The sequence below is a fragment of the Mauremys reevesii genome, linkage group 9 (genome assembly GCF_016161935.1).
Source record: "Mauremys reevesii isolate NIE-2019 linkage group 9, ASM1616193v1, whole genome shotgun sequence".
In the NCBI taxonomy this organism is placed as follows: domain Eukaryota; kingdom Metazoa; phylum Chordata; order Testudines; family Geoemydidae; genus Mauremys; species Mauremys reevesii.
Genome location: NC_052631.1, coordinates 30025607 through 30044678, shown reverse-complemented (window position 1 = coordinate 30044678; position 19072 = coordinate 30025607). Strand labels below are relative to the sequence as shown.

Genomic DNA, 19072 nt, shown 5'->3' with positions numbered 1-19072 from the left:
CCGGGATTCAAGCCCTGCGCGGCTTGCCAGCGGCCCATGCCGGTGAGTGACCCACACGACTCCTGCCTCCGCTGCCTCGGAGAGTCGCACAGATCAGATAAGTGCCCGATTTGCGTGGCCTTCAAGCCTCGTACGAGGAAGGAGCGGGACTCTCGCCTGAAGCAACTGCTCATGGAGTCTGCTCTCCAACCTCCAGCGCCAGCTCCATCGGCGCCGAAGCCCACCTCGGCGAGCAGCGCACCGGCAGCACCGAGCCGCTCCAGTGCCGAGGCCTCCCGGCACCGAAGACCCGGCCGCTCCCTCTCTCCGGGGAAGAAGCACAAGGTGCCGAAGACGGCCTCTGTGAAGCAGCAGCAGAAGCCGTTAGCCCAGCCGCCTCCGACACAAACGGTACAGGCTGAGGCAGTGCACAACAAGTGCACCGGGCCATCGACTCCGGCGCCGCAAGGGCCGTCGAGTCCGGCACCGCCCAGCTCCCCGGTGCCTACCGAGGAAGAGCTGAGGATCCCGTCCACGCCTGTGGCGTTTGCGAGGGCGAGAGAGCTGATCGACCTCACGACTGCTACGAGCCATCAGCTACCGGCACCGCCGGTGCGGACACTCAAGTCGATCGGGAAACCGCTGATGATGCGCCCTCCTTCCCCGGGCGACCGAGACGATCGGGGCCCCAGGATCCGGTCTCGATCCCGGTCTCGCTCAAGGCTACGGTCGCCGACACACCGGGCCTGATCCATGAGACGGTCAACGTCGAGACGCCGCTCCCCGTCTCGGCGCCGGTCGCAGTCCCGGCACCGCTTTCAATCGCGGTACCGGTCGCACTCCCGGCGACGCTCCAGGTCCCGGTCGCCGAGTCACCGGCACCGCAGCAGGTCCGGTTCCAGGCATCGCGTGCGGCACCGAGACTCACGCAGCCACTCAAGGCGCCGCCGCTCGCGCTCGAGATCTGGCTCCCGGCACCACCGGTCGTGCTCCCGGCGCCATCGGTTGAGCTCCTGGCACCGCCGGTCGAGCTCCCGGTACCGCGCCGCACGCAGGTCCCGCTCGCCACTTAGGTCGCATGACGACCGGCACCGACCTTCGGCACCGGAGAGACATTTGACACCGGCACCGGACGTCCGCCCGGGGACCGCCACGGCTCCTCCCTGGCCTTCGAGGGAACCCTCCGTTGCTTCCCCTGAGGGCAGTGCGGTAGACTTCCGGGCGGGGTCTCTTCCGCGGGACCATGGACCCCAGCACTGGGGATTTTGGGTACCCTGGGCCCAGCATGAGCAAGGGCCTCCCCTTCCACTGAGGCAGCCAGGCTCGGCGCGTTCGGTGCCGGAGGCCACTATCAGCAGGCCCCCCCCCGTCTCCAACGGCACAGACCGCCGCTCACGGCCCACCGTTGGGGCATGAGACACTGGCACCTGATCGCCCAGAAGTAGAGCAGGCACCGGAAGAGGTGTTGCCAAGTCACTCCTCGTCCTCCTCTCCCGACGAGGCGGTGGCAGGGGCGTCACCATCAGAACCCCCACCTATTGACCTCAAGGCACATCAGGACCTTCTCCGAAGGGTAGCGAAAGCCATTAACCTGCCCATCGAGGAGGTCCAAGAGGTCGATGACCCGATCACAGATGTCGTGGGAGCGGAGGCCCCCGTGAGAGTGGTGCTGCCATTCATCCGCACAATCCAGCGGAACAATGCCGCCATCTGGCAGTCGCCTTCCTCCGTCCCTCCCACGGCGCGCGGAGTGGAGAGAAAATATTCCGTCCCGCCCAAGGGGTACGAATATCTCTATGTGCACCCAACCCCGGACTCTCTGGTTGTCCAGTCCGTGAATGACCGGGAACGTCACGGACAGCCTGCCGCTGCGCCGAAGTCCAAGGAGTCCCGGCGCATGGACTTGTTGGGGCGCAAGATTTATTTAGCGGGCGGTCTCCAGCTCCGCATTGCGAATCAAATGGCCCTACTGTCCCGATATACATTCAACATCTTGGGGTGCCTGGGAAAATTCGCAGAGCTGACCCCACAGGACTCCCGCCGAGAATTCTCGGCGCTCCTGGAAGAGGGCAAGATGGCCTCCAGGACCTTAATCAAAGCGGCGGTGGACTCAGCGGACTCGGGGGCCAGAACTGTGGCTTCCGGAGTAACCATGCGGCGCATTGCGTGGCTGCAATCTTCCACTTTGCCGCCGGAGGTGCAATACACCCTCCAGGACCTCCCCTTTGAGATGCAGGGTCTATTCTCCGAAAAGACAGACGCGAGAATTCAGACCCTAAAGGACAGGCGGGTGGCGATCCGTACTTTGGGCATGCACACGCCGGCCACACAGAGGCGATCGTTCCGGCAGCAACCCTACCGACCCGTCCCGCAGGCCAGGTCTCGGCCATTTAATAATCGAAGGGCGGCTCCCTTCCGCCGCAGACCATGGGGGGGGCGGCGTAACCAGACCCAGGGCTCGTCCAAGGCTACTCAAGGTCCAAAGCCGGCCTTTTGATGGGACGCCCAAGGACGGCCCACCACTCTCCCCCCGGGATCCATCCCTTTTGTTTTCAAGTCGCCTTTCCCGCTTTCTCCGGGCATGGTGTTCTATAACATCGGACAGCTGGGTCCTCAACACCGTCCAGCACGGCTACCGCCTACAGTTTATTTCGCCCCCTCCCTCCCACCCACCTTCCCCGTCCCTCTTCAGGGACCCCTCTCACGAGCAAGTCCTCTTACAGGAGGTCCAGACTCTGTTGAGCGTGGGTGCCATCGAGGAGGTGCCTCCCAGCAGGCGGGGCAGGGGATTCTACTCCAGATACTTTCTCATCCCCAAGGCGAAAGGAGGCCTTCGTCCCATCTTAGACCTCCGGGAGCTCAACAGGTACCTGTGCAAGCTCAAGTTTCGGATGGTAACCTTGGGGACCATTATCCCTTCCTTGGATCCAGGAGACTGGTTTGCCGCCCTCGACATGAGGGATGCTTACTTTCATGTAGCAATTTACCCCCCCCCCCACAGACGCTACCTGCGCTTCATGGTCAACGAAGCCCACTACCAGTTTGCGGTGTTACCCTTCGGCCTCTCCACCGCACCGAGAGTATTCACCAAGTGCATGGCAGTCGTGGCCGCAGCCCTCCATCGTCGTCGAATCCATGTGTACCCATATCTCGATGACTGGCTGATTCGTGGTCGCTCCCAAGAGCTGGTGGCGGCTCAGGTGTCCGAGATACTGCATCTGTTCCGGTCTCTCGGCCTACTTATCAACGCCGAAAAGTCCCACTTAGTTCAGGCGCAAAGAGTGGAATTCATAGGAGCAGTCCTCGACTCCAATCTGGCCAGAGCCTGCCTCCCTCGTGCTCGGCACGAGACGTTGGCCTCCCTTATACGGACACTGCAGGCCTTTCCTACGACAACGGTGCGATCCTGCCTACGTCTCCTGGGTCACATGGCAGCGTGCACGTTTGTGACCGCGCACGCAAGGCTGCGACTTCGCCCGTTCCAAATGTGGCTGGCATCGGTGTACCGCCCCCATCGCGACCCCATGGACATGGTGGTGGCGGTTGCGAGACCCACTCTCCAGACGCTCACCTGGTGGCTGGATCCGGAGATAGTCTGCGCAGGGGTTCCGTTCCGCCCTCCTCACCCGTCGATCACCCTGACCACAGACGCCTCGGCGCTTGGATGGGGGGCTCACATAGGAGACCTGCACACCCAGGATCTCTGGTCAGCCCAGGAGCTCTCCCTCCACATCAACATCCGGGAGCTGAGAGCGATCCGTTTGGCGTGTCTCGCCTTTCGGACCCACCTTCAGGACCGCTGTGTAGCGGTGTACACGGACAACACCACAGCAATGTTCTATGTCAACAAGCAGGGCGGAGCCCGATCCTCCCCGCTTTGCAAGGAGGCGAGACTCCTATGGGATCTTTGCGTAACCCACTCGATTCGCCTCGAAGCGTTTTTTCTGCCAGGGGTGCAGAACACGTTGGCCGACCATCTGAGCAGGTCCTTCGCCTCCCACGAGTGGTCCCTTCGCCCAGATGTGGCTTACACAATCTTCCAGAGGTGGGGGTTTCCCCAGATAGACCTCTTTGCCTCCCGGGCCAACAGGAAATGCCACAGGTTCTGCTCCTACCAGGGTCAAGCTCCGGGCTCCCTCTCGGATGCGTTCCTCCGGCCATGGACGGATTCCCTCCTCTACGCGTTCCCCCCATTTCCGCTCGTCCACCGAGTGTTACTCAAGCTTCGGAGGGACAGGGCCCGCGTAATACTCGTCGCTCCGGCCTGGCCGAGACAGCACTGGTACACCCTGCTGCTCGAGCTGTCAGTTCGGGATCCCATTCCCCTTCCGTTATGGCCGGACCTCATCACTCAGGACCTCGGCAGGCTTTGTCACCCGAACCTGCAGTCGCTGCATCTTACAGCTTGGTTCCTGAGCGGTTGACCGACGCAGAGAGGGGTTGTTCGGCGGCGGTGCAACAAGTTCTGCTGGAAAGCAGGAAGCCTTCGACGCGCTCTACCTACCTCGCAAAGTGGAAACGCTTTGCGCTCTGGTGCGACCAGCGAGGTCTTAACCCGTTCTCGGCCCCCATCCAGACCTCGACTACCTCTGGTACCTGAAAGGTCAAGGTCTCGCGATCTCATCCCTGAAGGTGCACCTGGCGGCTCTGTCAGCCTTTCGACCCGCTATAGGAGGTCGCTCCGTCTTCTCCAACCCAATGGTTGTCCGCTTCTCTACCCTCAGGTGCGTCCTCCTGCTCCGACTTGGGATCTGAACCTGGTTCTCGCCCAGATGATGGGCCCACCCTTCGAGCCCCTAGCCACGTGCTCTCTGCTCCATCTCACCTGGAAGACGGCCTTCCTCATGGCAATCACATCCGCCAGACGAGTCTCGGAACTCCGCGCCCTGACGGTGGGTCCCCCGTATACCGTCTTCCACGGGGACAAAGTGCAGCTCCGACCACACCCGGCCTTCCTCCCCAAGGTGGTGTCGGCCTTCCATCTCAACCAAGAGATTTTCCTCCCGGTCTTCTTTCCGAAGCTGCACGCCTCACCTCGTGAGCAGCAGCTCCACACTCTGGACGTCCGCAGGGCCCTCGCTTTTTACATCAGCCGGACAAAGCCCTTCCGGCGTTCCGCCCAGCTCTTTGTGGCAATTGCCGACCGCATGAAAGGCGAGCCGGTCTCCTCGCAGCGGATTTCATCCTGGGTGACGTCCTGCATACGAACGTGCTACGAGCTTGCTCGCGTCCCCCCGTGCCGACTCACTGCACACTCGACGAGGGCGCACGCCTCGTCGGCCGCCTTCCTGGCCCATGTTCCCATCCAGGACATCTGTAGAGCGGCCACCTGGTCTTCAGTCCACACCTTCGCTTCCCACTACGCGTTGGTGCAGCAGTCTCGAGACGACGCAGCCTTCGGCTCCGCGGTATTACACTCCGCCACGTCTCATTCCGACCCCACCGCCTAGGTAAGGCTTGGGAATCACCTACATGGAATGCATAGGAGCAATCACTCGAAGAAGAAAAGACAGTTACTCACCGTAGTAACTGGTGTTCTTCGAGATGTGTTGCTCCTATCCATTCCAGACCCGCCCTCCTTCCCCACTGTCGGAATAGCCGGCAAGAAGGAACTGAGGAGCGGACGGGCCGGCTGGGGTATATAACAGCCGCCATAGCGGCGCCACTCCAGGGGGCGCCAGCCGGCCCGCCGGAGTTGATTGGGTAAAAATGTTCTGGAGAAGCCGTGCACGCGCGGCGCGCACACCTACATGGAATGGATAGGAGCAACACATCTCGAAGAACACCAGTTACTACGGTGAGTAACTGTCTTTTCTTCTTCGAGTGATTGCTCCTATGCATTCCATGTAGGTGATTCCCAAGCCTTACCTAGGCGGTGGGGTCGGAATGAGACGTGGCGGAGTGTAATACCGCGGAGCCGAAGGCTGCGTCGTCTCGAGACTGCTGCACCAACGCGTAGTGGGAAGCGAAGGTGTGGACTGAAGACCAGGTGGCCGCTCTACAGATGTCCTGGAGTAACTACGGTGAGTAACCGTCTTTTCCCAAACTAAAGTTCGTGAACCCCCGGGGGTTCATGAAATGTTACAGGGGGTTCTCGGGAAAAAATTCCATAATGGCAGACAGAGCTGGCCCTAGGGATCCTGGGCAGCATGGGGCCAGCAGCCCGGAGCCCCTGGGCTTCCAAGAGCTAAGCAGATCAAAGCAAGCGTATCTATCACACTGAGGAGATTTAAACTTCAAGACTCCTTGTAAGAAATGGAAAGGGAGGTGGACATTTTTTGCTGTTTTTAAAATTAAATAGGCAGCTAGTATTGTTTTTTAAAATTATTATGAAGAACAAGTTTAAGCTTTGTTGTAACGTGCCATGTTGTAATGTGCCTCCAAGCGGGAGGTTCCAGGGTTGTTTATGGGACTGGAAATATTGGCTAGTGTCATTCCATTGCACAATCCAAGCAGTTTACATGCCAGAGGCTATGTGTGAACAGCCCAGGAGTGGGGGTTCTCACAGCAGAGCAGGATAAGGCTGGCCCCAAGAGTTGAGGATTAGAGTGACCTAGCAGATCACTGATTCAGATAACATCAGGGGAACGTCACCGTGTTAAAGTCAGAAATGGTTACAAGAGAAATAAAGATAAAATGCTTTCTAATAGATAAAATTTAACAAGCTAGACTTGGTTCAGGGTAAAATCCTTACCATAGGTTCCAAGCATCTTGGCTGACCAAATTCTCAGGTCAGGGTCTCCCCCTGGAGTCAAAGGGCTGGTTCCTTTGTCATCTTAGATGAAAGAAAGAGAGCAATGCCGGGGGGTGGTTTTGCCCCTAACTTTTATAGTCCAGTCACCCTATGAAATGGATTCTTCTTTGCTTTGAGGGGTAATCCTCAGTTTATTCAAACGGTAAAGAAGGTGACATGGAGTCTGGTGGTAAAGGTGGCTCCACTTTTTTCTTCTTCCCTGTGTATGTTGACATGCAGATTTGCCTTGTCTCCTACCATTTCCCCCTCTTGCTGTCTCAAGGACCCTGCTTACTGCTTGTACATAACTTGAGGTAAACACACATTCCTTCATTCAGAATAGGCCTGTTTAACAGCTTTTGCCTAGTCTGGACTGTGTGGGTTTGAACATGTGCTAACAACATCATACAGCAGGAATTCATAACTTTACATATAATGTTGCGACATACATTTCACCAAGATATTATTGACCATCAAGTTGCTAGTTTTCAAATGATATCTCACAAGGCACATTTTGTACAAAGATTATTACAACAGTGTGTAAGGTGTGAATCCAGGGGTGCTCTTGGTCACTATTACATGTTGTTATAGTTTTAACCTGTCTCTCTAGAGACTCCTTTTCAGTGGTAGAGATTTGAAATAGTCAAGAGTAATGTCCTGAGAAAATGTGAAAATGCTATCTGTAATAACTGAGTCTTGATGGAATACAACACAAAACTGCCCTCATGGAATTTTAAGATATTAGTCCATCAGAGTATATTTTATTAAGTAAAGTGAATATCCAATCAGCATACAAAAAAGATATTTGCATAAGGATTTTTTTTAACATTTTAAATTAAGGTTCACAGTTTTGTTAAAATGTATAATATTTTATCAAATAATCTATTTGATAAGTAATTTAAATTCCAGGGGGAAAAACTCTCAGCAGAAGGATTTTAAATGGGGCATGTTTGTAATCAATAAAATGAATAAAATTAATAATACTGTGCTTCAAATAATTCAATTTATACGCAAATCTAATTTAAATTCCCCAGGCTGTTATAATGTGAGATTTTATAAGCAATAGGAGGCCTCATTCTGATTTCATTTACACCAGTGTAAATCAATCGATTGCAGCAGAGTTACTTCTAACATACTCATGTAGGTGAGGCCACAAGCTGGCCTACAGACTTTAGCTGTATATGAAGGGTGAGATCCTCATCTTTGTTCTATCTTCTTTGTTAGGTAAGGGGCCAGAGTGACAATAAAGGGCCTTTAAAATCACTGGATCTGGCTGGGGGAGGATTATTCTAGTGCAGGGACTGAAGAAGAAAGCTGCAGGCTGTCTTCCAAAGACCCCCTTGCCAGCCGCAGGGGAAAGGCTGGGAATAGAAGGGACATGTCCGGGGCTTGGCTGTAGCACTACAGAGACTGTGAACAGCACTGTGGCCTATAGGGAGCCAGGGGCAGGCTTAGACAGGCTCTCGGTGCTGTCTGTGTTGCACCAGGAGCTGTGGAGAAATCTAGAATTGAGAAGGCACAAGAGTGGCTTTAAGCTACTATATATAGTGTCCCTCCCGCTGCGAGTTCAATGCTGTGCCACTCAAAGGTGCAGAACAGTCTCTCATCCCAACTGTTGAGATTGGGTTTATTCAGCCAAAGAAAAGATGGCAAGGAACTTCATAAAATAACATTTCTCTAATCACAGTTCTTCTTGTCCTCCTTAACTTATCGTCCTTTCTTCTTGAAAATCTGGAAAGAAATTATATATGCACCATTAATTCTCTCAACTGTATTAAATTCTTTGCCTTTCTATTAACGTACTTATCAGGGCCTTTTATACTGTCTCTCTCTCTCTCTCTGAAACAATAGGACGCTGGATTCTCTGTTCCTCCTTGGGCCAAACTACAGTATCTGAATATATTTTATATAGTACGTAGGTATTGCAAAGTCTGCTTTTAGTTTTAACAGATACGTTAATTCCTTATATGTTAAGACAAACCATATGCTGTAGAGCAGCGGTTCTCAAACTGTAGGTCGGGACCCCAAAGTGGGTCGTGACCCTGTTTAATGGGGTCGCCAGGGCTGGCTTCAGCCAGGGGCAGTGTGGCTCAAGTAACAGGCCCCCTGCAGCTTTGACCCCCCACCCCCGGGCAGGTGGACTCAGGCAGGCTCAGGCTTCGGTCCCCCATCCTGGTGTCATGTCGTAATTTTTGTTGTCAGAAGCGTGTCACAGTGCAATGAAGTTTGAGAACCCTTGTTATACAGCATTGTCCTGATATTTTCAGAGGTATCTATTTTCATGCAGGTTACTCATGGAGTTCCAAAATAAATTTTGGGGGCCATGAAATACTATTATATTGAAATGATGGTGGTGTGCTGATATTTCTAGGAAATGTGCTCTTTTTGAAGTGTTGTCAAGTTTATGTGGTGTAACACGATGAAATCTGACTGTTCTGCTGAGACCAGCTCACAGCAGGAAGTCTTGGCTTTCAAAACGGAAATAAATTTTAAATAATCCTTTTATTCTATTGATATATCCTCTCATCTCTGAAATCAGATGATACTTTCTGGTTTGCTAAGCACATTCCAGGATACATCTTTTTTTTTTTTTTCACTTCACAGACTTATTTGGTCACATGGTAGGTACTAATTGCATATTTTGCATGGGAATAATAGTACCAGTGATGCCACACAATAATGCATTAATGAGTGTGTTTAGTAAATGAATGTGTGTTTGTCACAGCAGGACAGGGATTTTTAAAATGGGTTGAGGAATTAATTTCTGTCCCGACCATCTCCCCAGTCTAGCAAGTAGTGACAAGCAACACATAGTTATGTTTGAGGAATAAAACATTTCCACTTGTGAGTTTCAAATATGCTTAGGGATGTTTCCTTTCTTCCACCTAGTTCAGTTCCACACTTCTTGGAATTTATATATTTGGTATACTTTGAAGTTTTGGCTCATTCTTTGGGTGGCTATTCTATGCATCTCGAATTTGAGGTTGTTAGCAGAGGACTTTATGCATCAAACGGAAGTGATTTCACATGATGAAGTCCATGATAAAGGATAAAGGTCAGATGAGATCTGGTCCTTCTGTGCACTTGGGTTGCTTTAAGATGCTCTGCTAGTACAAAGTTACCATAAATTCAGTTGCTGGTGGGTTTTCCCTAACACTGGGTGGTCCTCAAATGGTGTAGTGATCTTATAGTAGCTCTTACGGTGTCCCACCTCCCAGCCATTGGCATAGTGGTATGTCTGAAGAAAAGGGACATAGCCAAGACTTCTGTATGACTTGGTCATCCCAGGCCTCCAATAGCCTCTTGGGCCTTTAGCACCTGGCCCTCAAACTTTTCTGGATCATTATTCACCTTTATTATAGTGCCTTATTGGGATTTATATTACATTAACCAAAAATACTTTAAAAGTGCTCTTCTTGTCTTTGGCACGATCTTGTCTTTGGCACGATACATGGAGACTGCAAATGATTCACTAAGCATTAAAAATGTTGTCAAATGTAGATGCCTAGGGTTGAGCACCTAAATCCAGATTTAGGTTAAAATCTTCAAAGGTGCCTATGTGATTTAGGAGCCTTGACAGAACTCCTGAAAGGTGTTTAGACATCTGTCTTCCATTGAATGTGTCCAAGAGCAATTTATCGTTGCAAGATATGAAGTCTTTAATATTGATGGGTTGTATGTCCGTTTGGGTTACATACAGAGCTGGGTGAAATCAATGGGAATTAGATGCCTAAACCCAGTGCAGGAACTGGGTCCAAGGTCTCATTTTCAAAAGTCCACTTACATGCCTAAGTATCATTGCCCAAAGATCGCAGCATCTTATCAGGATAAATTAATAAAACAATGCACAAGGGTAACATACAAAAAATCCTGCAATGAATTATGCATAGGACATTCCTTTGTTTCCAAAGAGTTGCAACCAAACCCTGTACAATATTCCCATTTACAGCAGGTATATACAGCTAAGGATTTCTCACTAGCTTTTTAGTATTTGCACCATAATGCTGTTTTTATTGGTTACCCTATTTAATAACCCTGACTCAAAGTATTCTCTTTCCTTCTGAAATCTAATTTAGGTAGTTTAACCACTTCCAATAAAATATTTGTATTGAATGATCTCTAGAGAAATCTATTTCCTGCATGTGTGGTCTTAGCACTTTGAATGTTTGGACGGGATGGCTATAATAAAATCTATGGAAATTAGAAGAGGGCTCTTAATGTCAATGACAGAAACACTGCTCTATTGAATGGTTGTTAATTATCCTAGCATGTACCAATAATGCAAGGTACTGAGCACTTCTGTCAGGTGCTGAGTGTCATCTGTCACTGATTTAAAATGGAGTTAGGGGTACTCAGCACTTCACTGGTTGGGCAATGAGGAATGGAGTCACCCCAAAAGTAGGAGCCAAATTCTGCCATTTTAGCCTGATCTTCAGAGGTGCTGAGCATCCACAATTCCAAGTGAACTCAATGAGGTCTACAGGTGTTTCACTTCTCTGAAAACCAGGCCCTGAATACACAACCAAAGGTAAGTTAGTGGGATCACACGTGTAACTCAAAGCAATATTTGACTGATTGTTTTTAGTCAGGCTGTGCCAAAAGTTGAAATCTCGTTCTAAACATCTTTATGCTGGGCTTTCAAGATGAGTCATTTGAGTAGCACTTAGTCATAGGGCTCCCTCTGAGAATCACAGTTTATTATTTTACTTTAAAAAAATATTTTGTAAAGTGGCTATCTTCCTGAAGGATGTATGGTGTGCTTGCTTGAAATGGACAAACCCAAGGTTTTCATTCACCAGTCAGTCCAAACGTTCACTGGAGCCTGGGAATGTGCCTAAAGTTGAACGACACTAGCGCTGCTGAGGCAAAGAAGCCATGCACTCTTAATAAAACTGGGGACTGGATAGTTTGATCAGTATTCATCACCTCAGGAAATTGCAGGGGGAATCCCTCTGTTTTCTAAAATACAAAATCTCCCATCAAAAAGTAGAGTTAAAGAGTGATAATGTCACTTCTACAGAAAAAAAAACCCAAAACATCTTGCACATTTCTTTATAAGGAAAACATATGAGACAGTCTATTTTTATCAGTGTTGTTCATCTGCTGCTGAATCATCTCTTCTGTTAAGAGAGCAGGAGTATTTGTGGCAGCTTAGAGACAAACACATTTATTTGAGCATAAGCTTTTGTGGGCTACAGCCCACTTCATCGGATGCATGCAGTGGAAAATACAGTAGGAAGATATATACATATATACACAGAGAACATGAAACAATGGGTGTTACCATACACACTCTAACGAGAGTGATCAGTTAAGGTGAGCTATTACCAGCAGAAGAGAAAAAAACTTTTTGTAGTGGTAATCAAAATGGTCCATTTGCAGCAGTTGACAAGAAGGTGTGAGAAACAGTAGGGAAGAAATAGTTTTACTTTGTGTAATGACTCATACACTCCCAGTCTTTATTCAAGCCTAATTTAATGGTGTCCATTTTGCAAATTAATTCCAAGTCAGCAGTCTCTCGTTGGAGTCTGTTTTTGAAGTTTTCTTGTTGTAATATTGCGACTTTTAGGTCTGTAATCGAGTGACCAGGGAGACTGACGAATTCTCCAACCGGTTTTTGAATGTTATAATTCTTGACGTCTGATTTGTGTCCATTTATTCTTTTATGTAGAAACTGTCCAGTTTGGCCAATGTAAATATAAATGTATCCTTGCAAGATGGTAAGCCCTTAGTATGGTCATGGTGTATGTCTAGAAGGAAAAGGAAGAACGGCTTTTCCAGGAAAAGTTAACATGGGAAAAGGAATAATTATAGGATAGCTACGAAAGCTGGATCAGATGAAGGGTTGGTTGGGGAACCAGGAACCATGATGATGGGCATATTATAAGTCTCTGTACAGAATATAATAATGGAAGATGAAAATGCCATGTTGATTAATATTTATTTTATGTAATTTACATAAGGGAGGTTCACTGCATGAATTTCCTTGTAACATACAATACATAAATATCAGCCTTAAACAGATACCAGACTTTGTGTAAAAGAATTTGCTGATATTTCAGAATTTACAATAGTATTTTATTTTGTGTCTTTTTTACATCAACAAGAAAAATAATTACATTCTTTTCTTCCTGTTATCTTGTTGTTAATATTAGGAATGAAATTATTTAGCAAAAGTACAGTGTCTTTATTTAAAATGGTATTTCAGGAGCAACCAAGTTGCTATTTTAGTTATCTATTGTAAGAAAATTAGTTTGGTTGGACAACAGTGATAGGTTCTCCTACTATTATCTCCAAATGTTAATTTCTCCTGCACTTTATTTAATAGAACAGCAGTAAGAATGTTTAATAAATCATAAAAATGACATTAAATGTAATTGAAAAATCAATTATTTAAAAATACTAAAAACCAACACACACACCCCCGAAAACCACCTCATCACTTATTAATGCATAACTGAATTACAGTGCAATAAAAGTGTATTATTATGAGCATATACAGCCTTTTAAAATTTGTTTATGTAGAGAATAAGGATAGAAAAATTGACTTTTTAAATCTTGTTTGTTCATGAGCAAGGCTCCCAGGTACTGTGTGGCCATATTTTATATAGCACTTATTAATGCAGGTCTTCAAATTATGGTTTTCTCAGGTTTAGAATTAAAAGGATTTCCCAGTCTTCTACTCTCTAGTGCTCCGGGACTGACACTTCAGAGAGAGATTCTCTGTAAGATTTAATAATTACTTTGCTGATTTTTTTTTTATTGTAGCAGTTGTAACTTCCAAACCTGACTGACAGACGTGAGAATTAAACAGGAGTCTCACAAGTGCAGTAAAATCAACACAACAGTGCACCAAGGTATCCTGATGACTCAGGCCAAAACCCTGCAAACACTTAAGTTCAACAGGTCCACTCACAGAAATAAACAGGGCTACTTGTGTGTGTAACTACTCTTATAACTGGACTCTTGCTTAGCTGTCTGAGCAACAGTTCTGTATAAGATGGGGCCCATTCTGCTTTGCATAACACTGGAATAACCAAGGGCATAACTGGACCAATGTTCTTCTCAGAGGGAAAGAATCTTGCCCTCAGTTCTGGCCATGTTATGTCACTCTGCTCTAACAATCCGTGTAAGTATTCTTTCTGTGTAGGGCAGCAGTCAGCCATTACAGAGTGCTGAATGGATCTTGGTTCAGAAAAATATTTGGGACTTTGGTTTTAGTCTGGTGGTGTTGAGTGATCAAGAAAAAAACATTCCTTATCTTAATGCTTCATTTTTTAAAGAAATAGGTTGTTGTTTTTTTCCCCTTCAATTTAAATGCTATAGAGTTATTAGGAAATGTCACCTTGTTGTTGTTAGACTGACATCCCATTATGGTAGATACTGTACAAACTCAGAATGAGAGGCAGTCCCTGCCATGACAAGTTTACAGTTTAATTTGAGACAAACCAGAAGTGAGTGTGTCAAAGAAGAAAGGAAAGGAGAAATGTGGTAATGAAAATATGATCACAGAGTTACATAGCTATTGAAAGACTATGGTTTCTCAAGAATCATTTGTAAGTAAATGATACCAGCTACTCTTGACTGATTCGTGGGCTGGCTGATTTCTGGTAGGTATCAGAGGAGAGTTTGGTCTTGAGTAGAACTAGTCAAAACTGGCCTGTTTTTATTTTGCCAAAAGGACACCAAACCAAAAAAAAAAAAAAGAACCTTTTGCAAAAAATTCATTTTTGATCACTTCCCTCCCATTCCCTCTCCCCCCTCCCCAATTCATTTTGTTTTTGGGGAAAATCCCACTCTGTGTGTGTGTGTCCATCCGTCCGTCCGACTGGAAAATGGGGGTGGATAGTGGAGTAAAGCAAAATAAGACAGTAGAGACACTTTCTCTTACTTGAAATTTTTGGTCTGTGGAAAAAGAAGTCAACATTACTTTACATTATTTTCTATTACTAAAAAAAGGAAGAAATTAAGAAGTGAGCCAGAGTGCTACTTTAAAAAAAATTAACATGTTACTTTCTCTCACTTCTTTATTCGACTTCACTCCACCCCTTCACCTCTACTCTTATATAGTAGCAAATGGAAGGAGGTCAGGATAAAGTTTTAAAACAACAATAACCACCAAACTTGAAAATAACAAAAAAAATCCCAAATGTTTTAATTTCAAATGTATTTTTAAAAAAAATTTAAGTAATTTTTGGGGAAAATATTGTTTTTGACACAACCTCATTTTTTTAAAATTAAAATACTTTTCCTCATGGGGGCAGGGAATCTAATTAGCTCTGATCTTAGGAAGGGATTGAATTCTTGCACTTGAAAAACCCTGTGTTGAAGCTATAAATTGAGGTAAATAATGTGTTGTAATATACTTAACTGAAGTCAATATGCACCACAGAAAAATAGAAAGAGGGAAGGAATATATCTATATCTATATATATATCTCCAGCCTGGGAAGTTATTGAGTGTTAGGGCAAAAAATTGTAGAAATATCTCTAGATATTTCTCCGAAAATAAAATACTAACCCTTATATGCAAGTAAGTCCATAGAAGAAGCTCCTCTTACACCAAATGTAAAAAAGCTTGTTTGGCCAGAAATCAAAGGGATTCACACAAAAATAAACAAGATTTCAGTGTGAGTGTCATTTTGCCTGACTCAAATGGACCCAGAGCTCTCCTTATATGTGTTATAGTCCCCATGAGCTAGCAAGCTCAGGATTAATAGCTGCTTAGATGTTTTCTGTTTGAAACCCTACCCTGGTGGGGCGGGGGGGGGGAAGTATATTGCACATGTCTGATCTTTTGGCTATCCACATTTATGCCTACTCACAGGACTCACCTTTGCCCCAAGTTAAGAATGCCAGGCAGTCACAAGGAGAAACAAAAGATTTAACACAGGAGGTGGCCTGAAAAGCAAAAGGGAGGCAAAGGAGCCTTTTATGGAAAAATAATGAAAAGCATGGTGTAAAATAGCTCTCGGCCTGAGCCAATGCCCATTTAAGTCAGTGACAATCTTTCCACTGACTTCCTGATGATGGTGAGTTCTACTATCTCTAAGGGCAGGTCTGAACTTCAAGCTAGAGTTGTAACTCGCAGCTTGAGGAGACATATGCATGCTAGCTCTGGTAGCGCTAGCACACTAAAAATAGAGTGTAGCTGCAGAAACATGAGCAATGGGTGGGGCTGGTTGCCCCAAGTATGTATCTAACATCGTGGGTGGGATGGTACTTGGGGCAGCCAGCCCCTCCTCTTGTTTGAGCTGCAGCAGCTATGCTCTATTTTTAGCATGCTAGCTCAATTAGAGCTAGCACATGTGTAGCTCTTCAAAATGGGATTGACCCCTTCAGTTCCAAGTGTGGCAATAGCCTAAGAGGAGAACCTGGATGTCTTTCTCTCCAGTAACACCATTTAATGCAGCTGGAAAGAGCTCATTTTCTGTTTGGACTTGGAACAGGTATTTTAATAACTCACTAACTGCATTGCAAGTTATTTGTTGCAGGTATTTATTGCTATTTATTATATATTTATGTGATAGGTTTTAGAGCCTTGGATAAGCATATTTATTATTTTAATTTTAAATAAATACAGTACAAATAAAATATTGTCAAGTACCTCTAGTAAATACTCTACCAGTCTGTTTTATTTATATGAACTACTATGCCATTTACTCTTCCACTACTGTCTTCCCTGATGGCAACATATTGTAAATCTACTGTATGCCACCAAATAGCCTGGAAAATGTATTCACTAAAAATTCAAGGTCAACCCTTTAAAATTGCATATGAAAGATGAACTATGGGTGTGTATGAATAATCTGTATAACTACTCCTAATACCACTACTTATGGTGGACAGTTCTGTAAATGTACTGAAGTATTGGTACCACATGCCTTCTCACCAGGTGACACTATCATATTAAAATAAAAAAAAATCTGAAAACTGGAGGAAAGGAAAACAGAGTTCACAGACACTCATGCTTCACAATGTATCACATTTTTTTGCAGTGGGTGTTTTTTAAACTAGGCTGAATTCTGCAGCAGTTCCTCAGCTGTTACAAATTGGTTTGTCTATTGATTAAAGAAAATTGATACAGCTTCATTAAAGTGATTTTCAATTGAACTCCACTTTACAACAGGCAAGAATCTGTCTAAGGTATGTAAGTAAATAAGTGTAGTCTGGAGGCATTTAATGGAAAAAACCCACAGCTGCTCTTGGCATAAAGAAACAATCTAAACTCTATAAGAGAGAATCCAACTGTGTTAAAGACACAGAGCTGCACCTTAGATAAGAGCAGGCAACCAATCCAATCAGAATAATTGTGATTGGCTTCTATGTTAGGGTGTATTACTGTGGGCTACAGGCAAATATTCTTGGGTGATAGTTGATTGTAAAGGGCATAACTGAAAATAGAACTAGAGAAAATTGATCAGCTGTACCGTATCCACAATAGGTAGGTCTACACAGAAACTAGACAACTGCAGCTGGGCCATGCTAGCCAACTTAGGGTTGCAGGGCACAGGTTTCAGGGCTGTTTCATTGCTATGTAGACTTCTGGGCTCAGGCTGCAGCCTGAGATCTGGGACCCTCACAGGATCCTAGATCCCAGGCTGTAGCCCGAGCCTGGAAGTTTACACAGCAATTAACCAGCACTGCAGCCCAAGCCCTACAACCACTAGTCTAGTTACTCCAGGTGTCTAGCTGCTGTGTAGACCTATCCAATGAGCCTATGATTAGAAATAAATGGACACAGTTGATTACAAACATCAAAGCCCTCCTAAGAGTGTGTTCTGAGAGATGGCGCCTCTTGAGTTAGTGTAACTTCATCAGTCTGGGCCACTGTGGGTACATGGATATGGATAATTTCCATCTTCATGCTAATCAAAGATGGGCTGCCAAAATCCAAAGTCTGGCTTGACAGATGCAATGCAAAAAGAATGAACACTCCTGCACCACACTTTGTCTCTGTGACAGTTTAGCATCAGGAAGCCCTGAGGAGACTTCAATTTAGTTAATGTCTGAACAGAGTTATTATGCCACTTCTAATAATCCTTTTTGTATTTTAATTACTATTTGTAGTGTTCTTTTTAAAAAAAGCCCCAACCCACCATATTCGATTTCATGATGAGAGTTCTGGCTGTGCATGTATTCCATAACAAACAGAGGGGCTGAGTGCAAACAGAGGACAGATGAAAAACTGTCCTTAAACATTTGGTTTGGATTTGGTTCCTGGAACTGGCAAAGACACTATCACATTCTGAACCAGACTGTGACTTAGCCTGCATGGATGTGTTAGGGGAGGCGGGGTGCATAGAGCCCCTTCACTTTTGCATCCCCTGCACAGGACCTAGCCTTTAATCCCCTGAATACAGGTTACTCAGGGCTTTACCCTTCCTGAAAGAGATGTGGAGAAGATAGGGCCATGGCTCTGCCGCCCGCTCTGCACTGAGCGGGAAAGAAGAGTCCATGCTACTCTCTGCTAAGGGGAGGTTCAGCAGCTGCACACTGTAGGAGAACAAGGAGTCTCAATATTCTTCAGAGCGTCCCCTGGGTGAGGTGGCTCCACACCACCCCTGTTGAAGGCTACGCTTCACTGATACAGTCTGGCCCCTACTGTTCAACTGAAACCACTGCAACAAGCCATAAAATAAAATTTCATCCTTATGGCCCTTTGCTGAACATTATTATCAAACTATAACACATTGCATTGCCACAGCTTCTCCCATCCAATGGTACTGAAGCCTCGAATGACCATTGATAAGTAAAGCCTCACACTGCTCCTGTGAGGTGACTAGTAGAATTCTCATTGTATATAAGGGGCAGCTGAAGTACAGAGAGCGAGAGATTGTTCCTAGCCCCTGTACAGGGAGCAAGGGAAGGAAACCTCTCCTTTCCTTCACATTCCTTTGCATCCCTCTGCACAGGGGCCAGCCATATTTAAATCAGATGGACTCTTTAAGAGCTCTACTACTGCTGGTGCTAACCCCATAATGAGAGCGGTGCTGGTTGGGTGAGAGATGAGAGGGGATGCCACACACTCTCCTAGGGTTGAGCAGTGGTTATGCTTCTCCCTGCACTCCTGAGAGTACCGATCGAGGATACAGTGTGCTTGCCTGAAGCTGATGCATTCCCCCAGTGTCAGCTGAAGTTGCTGTATGCCGGATTTCAGCTTTCAGTAGTTTTTATAGGAAGTTCATGGCCAAAGTAGGAAGAGAATCCAGCTCCCCTGACTCCCAGTTACAAAACTATCTTTCCTTCCAGAGCCCAACCTTCCTCCCCTTTAATGAAGTGTAGAAAATAACATTGCTAGCAGGTATTTTTAGTTGTCTCTAATTTCAGCAATTTAGTCTTATTCAGCTCTTCCTCCTAA

At 46.6% G+C, this 19072-nt stretch overlaps 1 long non-coding RNA gene across 1 annotated transcript in view; it reads left to right on the top strand.

Annotated features, from left to right (window-relative positions):
* The first annotated feature begins 16037 nt into the window (after nucleotides 1–16037).
* The window catches only part of LOC120372377, a 100901-nt gene continuing 97866 nt past the window's right edge, over nucleotides 16038–19072 (top strand). The window contains exon 1 of the long non-coding RNA XR_005584928.1: nucleotides 16038–16160. This is a non-coding gene — a long non-coding RNA (uncharacterized LOC120372377). The remainder of the gene's footprint in view (nucleotides 16161–19072) is intronic.